The 5,277-nt window shown below is 36.3% G+C and overlaps 1 pseudogene; it reads right to left on the reverse strand.

Moving 5' to 3' along the window:
• Positions 1 to 4,295: 4,295 nt before the first annotated feature.
• LOC110592285 lies at positions 4,296 to 4,649 on the reverse strand (annotated as a pseudogene).
• Between the last annotated feature and the right edge of the window lie 628 nt (positions 4,650 to 5,277).

Below are 5,277 nucleotides of genomic sequence, written 5' to 3' on the forward strand. Positions count from 1 at the left end.
ATACCTAGAATTCCTTATTACTTGTATTTTATGGTACTGTCAGGGGTTTACAGCAGGTAAAACTAATCTGTTTAGGCCACAAGGCTGTTTGGTCTCCTAGGAAAATACAGACTTATGTAAATAAAGCATGGGGGCTATATTCTTCCTTGTGTCTGGGAGAATACAAAGTACAATGACATTTAAAAGCCATCCTTTGCTTGATGCTGAGGGAGAAAGGCGTGAGCTGGCTGGAAGGTAACAGTACTATTGGTCAGCCCCGGGGATGGAATCCGTTGGCTGCAGCGTGGCTGCTAGAGGTGACTGTTGGTATCTGTAACGTGTTGATGTGTGAAGGGAAGAAAGGAATCCTATTCCTCAGGAGAACCCTGCATATGTCAAGTATATTGTCTCATTAAGCCAATCCATTTATCAACCCACTGAATGCCAATTAAATTGCACAGGATGGTGCAGGTATATGGTGGGCTGTTGGTGCCAAACTTTATTACAGCTGAGCTTTTCTGGCACAGGATGTTCTACCCAGCAAAATGGCAGGCATGTCAAAGCCAAATTAAATGTTCTTGAAATAATGCCTTTAAAGAGGATGAAATGCCACAACCTGGCAGAAAAGAACGTGAAATGTAATGTCAGTTCTTAGTGTACTTTTAGTTCCAATGAAGATGTCAAGGCTCAGATCCAGCCAGTGCCAAATGTCTTCACAGCGTGCAAATTAGATCAGTGTAATTTCATCAGGAGAATGATCAGACTCTGCTGTAGCTATGGTTGAATTCACTGCTTCTGCCGAGGGCTGGGCTGAGGACGGGGGGCCAGCTGAGCTCACACTGCCATCCTCAGAAAGAGAGGGAATCTGATTTAATGTGTTGTTCTCTCGATGCCACTGTTGAAAGTCGGCCCCACCTCTCAGAAATATTGCTAAATGAGCATCTAACATAGATTACATTGATTTTGTTTGGAATTAAAAAAAAAATCTGTTCCATGAAAATTAAACCCCAAGTAAGTAAAATACTAAGCCAGCTGCCAGGAGGGTATTAGAAGCAGAAGAGTTTTATGTTTGTGATTAAACATGAGATTTGTATGAAAACATAGATATTGGTATTAAATACTTAAAGTGTTCAAATTCCAGCTATGTTTGGAAATATATATAATCTAATACATTGATGTAATGATACATATTCTTAAGAGGCACCAGAGATAAATTGGTAATACAAAATAAACAATACTCAAAATATCTAAAAAAAAAAAAAAAACCCATTTAGAATGTTGCAACTAATATTCAGTGTTAAGTGTAGGAAAAAGGGATCAGGGTATGTATTTGGGGGAAGGACACTATAAGTGATTTACCGTTTGGAACAAATTTAGATAAACCAATTTTATAACAAAAGGACACTTATCCTGAAATTGTTCCCTTTTTTAAATTGTTTCTTAATGCAGCACTGTTCAATGGATTCCTGAAATGTTATTTTGGTTTAAAAATGGATTTTTCTTTTCTTTCTCACGTATAGTTTTCTATCAGAATAATAGTGTCAGGTTTCCTCTTTGGATTTGTTAACTGTATCCTCAGGAAAGACAAAGCAGAAATCCTAACACTTGGGTGGAAGCTAAAGCAGCTAGAGAATTTTCAGTGTTTCATGTTTAAAGAAGTTGTGGTTGATTTGCAGCCTTTTCAAACTATACACATTATGCTAAAGCCATAATAAAACACATTGTTTTAATTTTATTTGCATAATATTTTTAAATGTTTATTGTATGATCTTTATAAGATATATAAACAATGCTAACTAATGAAGAGGAAAATAAAAAATTACCCATAACCCACCATCCAGACATAACAATGCTAATACTTTTATATATATTTTCTAGTCTTCAGTTTACCTCTGATTTTTTTCCAGTTGGGGTTCTATTGTTTATATAGTTTTATCTCCTGCTCTTAACATATCATGAGCATTTTCTATGCCAATAAACAGTCTTTAAAATGATTTTAATGGTACATAATACTCTATTGTATGTAACCTCCCCTATTATTGGATATTTGTATCGGCATTTATTTAGCTATTTACCTTCACAATGAACATACAAATAAATTTTTTGTCCAAATCTAATTAATTTCTTAGGACAAATTCCTAAGAGTTAAAGAATTACTAAGTTAAGGGTATGAATTTTCAAGGTTCTCGTTACTACCATGCTATTTCTCAGAATCTACCTACAAATCTATGGTTTGTAGCCCCCCCCAAAAAATGCCTTGATAAAACAATTTATCCATAAAACAATTCATTTTTCTGTACCAACAGCCATGTTATGACTTCTACATTTCAAACCTTAAATTAAATAGAAATGGGATGAAAAATAGTTCAAAATACTCTAAAACTACTTGAAGTCTGAGACTAAGATTATGGCTCTCTTCCCTCTGTTATTGCTATTCACTAATGAAAAATGTGCATTCTCAGTTGCAGAAACTAATTTAACTGATTGATTCAATTATTGTAGAACACAGTGAAAGTCAATGAAAATGATTTTCCCGGCCTTGAAACTATTTTGACATTCTCCCCGTATATTTACATGGTATAGACAAACCAACAATTTATGAAAAGCTAGTGTAACTTTGAATTACTTTTCATTCCTATATATTTCTTCAAAAGCATTTAGACTCTCTACTGTGGAACTTTCTTTCATTTTCTATTTGAGCAATAGGCACAAGACCCAAGGCTATCCCTGGGGCTTGCCAAGGCCCAGATGCCAAGCCTTGGAACATTCTAGTAGGAACATCTGGCCTTTGGGTGAGCTCCACAGGCAGCTGTGCACTCAGCTCAGAATTACCTCCGGGGATGCCACATAGTCAAATAATCTACTGATATTGGGGCTGGCTGTTCTCTGAGGAAACATTTGTCTTTCTGCTCACTTTGAATATGTAGCAGATAACATTAGAGCTATTAATTATGTGGAAAAATAATGTTTCCTACACAAAACAATTTGTTTTAAAATCTTGCTTCGTTACTTTAATTGGTAGTGTTGCATTCCCGCCTAGTTTCCAGCTGTTTGTGACATTTTTCAGGAGTCAGGAGAGACGCTGACTATTTCCATTCTGGATAAATTTTGAACTGCAACAAATTTACGAAAAGTGGCCAGATTTGCATTTACAAGTGGCTTAAATTATTGATGGTAATTGAAAAAAAGATACCTCCAAGACATTTCCTCAAAAATAACCTTCCTAGTTGATTGTGTTAAGAATATTTCCTAAGTATCTACGATGCTGTGATCCACTCGGATAATTGGTTTCCTGTCATTAGATGGCTAAAGATCTGTTTTAATGTCTTTTTCAATCAAGAGATTAAAATCCATGTTCAAACAACACCAGTAATTAATTGAAAGTTATTATCAATTTAGCATAAAGAGTAATCCCAACTGTTTTCCTTTTTGAGTATGCAAGATTAATCAGACACAAGAAAAAAATACAATTAATGTATTGCCTCCAACAATTTTCTGTTTTTCAAGGGAAAAGACAAAAAAAATGCATTTATGAATATTTGCCTAGTATGTGAAAAACAAGACCTAACTAATATCATGTCAAAAACACAACACAAAAACTTCTTCTGATAAATCTTTATCCTATAATTTTTAGAAATTGCTAGATTTTAGCTTCTTAATAAACTCTGCTTATTGTAACATTACTGTGTAGTTCATTTTCATGATAATGAACTGTTCAAATTTTTATAATTCCTTAAAGGTGTATTTTCCAAGAAAGTTTAAAAGCAGAAATGTGTTTCCATCTATTTGGAGAGTTTGATATTTTTTAGTATTTTTCAAAGAAAACATTATTTATATAATCTTGAGTTGCAGTACTGATTGAGTGATGAGTATTTTCTAGCATAGATTCAAAATGTGAACATATAAATGCTTTATTTCTGCAATAAAATCAGACTTCAATTGGATATTTACCCACCGTTCAAAAGAAGTAGGAAAAATCCCTCTATAAGGACCATTTAAATGTAGTTTCCCTACAATGTCTAAATGATTAAGATTGAGGATCAATATGATAGAATATAGATAGATGGTTCTTAAGCAAACCCAATGCAATGGAAATTATTGATTGGGTTGTAAAATTGGCAGCAAACGGTCAGTTGAAGACATTCAGGTTTTGGCATTTCTGCTTTCTCATAAAGGGGATAATTGCTTTTTTTTAATATACAGAAATAATTTATTGCCTTTTCACAAGGATGTAACTACTCAAGCTTTGCTGAAGCTTCGTATTCCATGAAGGCATCTAACATGACAATCTGCATGCAGAGCTGCTCCTTCCTCCCCTATCCATTTATGTGGTAGTTTTCATGGATTTCTGGCCAGATGTCACAGACAAAGGCCAGCAGGTTATCCAGGACTTCATCCTTGTTCTGCTGGAAGTAGGCCTGGAGGATGGTCATCTTCTCCTGGGTCTCCTTCTCCACTTCGGTGCTGCAGCTGCCATGGGATCCCAGAGCTGCAGCTTCCTTGGCCTTGAACTCCTCTCTTTGCAGGCGGTATTGTTCAATTTCAGCCTGAACTTCTTCTTTGGCCTGCTTCAGCCTCCGGTTCTTTCACTTGCGAGCCTCCACCACCTTCTCGGCAGCCCTCTTCTCGGCCTGCAGCAGGTGCTGGATGCCCTGCGACTGGCTGGCCATGGCGGCGGCGACTCTGAGGCCGAGGGATGCGGCCTAAATCGGTTCAAGCAGGGCGATAATTTCTTTTTTAACTAAAGACTTAGAAACAACCAAATTAGCCCACATAACATGAGTTAATATAGCCTGTTTTGTAAAACTATCAACCTGAACAGAACTATTACGAATTACTGTATGAACCAGACAACTAAGAAATCTTTCTTATGCACTTGGCACCGAGCTCAAATTCAACGACCCAGAAACTACCAAACTGTGTTTAACTTTGCTCTTTTCCCTTCAAACCTATCCTTTCTTTCAATTCTTAAATACGCACTTTCTCATTGGCTTTTATTCCTGTGGACGAGGTCTAAAATTTTCCATAATGCTGTCACTGGTCACAACTTTGTCTTGTCCCTGGCTTCACTCATCAGTGGGGCATGGGGATTAGATTAGCCTTGTTCCACTTCTCTGTTCTGACTTCGAATCAAATGGTCACTCTGATATCTGAACAAAATGGGATAAAAAAAAAAAAAACAACTTTTATTTTGTCCCTATAGGAAGAAAAGTGTCTTTAGGCTAGCAATGAGCAACCCAAATGTGGCTGGGACAATAATCTGTCTCTACTTCGGCACTGTCATAGACAATCCCTTAG

The sequence above is a fragment of the Neomonachus schauinslandi genome, chromosome 3 (genome assembly GCF_002201575.2).
Source record: "Neomonachus schauinslandi chromosome 3, ASM220157v2, whole genome shotgun sequence".
NCBI lineage: Eukaryota > Metazoa > Chordata > Mammalia > Carnivora > Phocidae > Neomonachus > Neomonachus schauinslandi.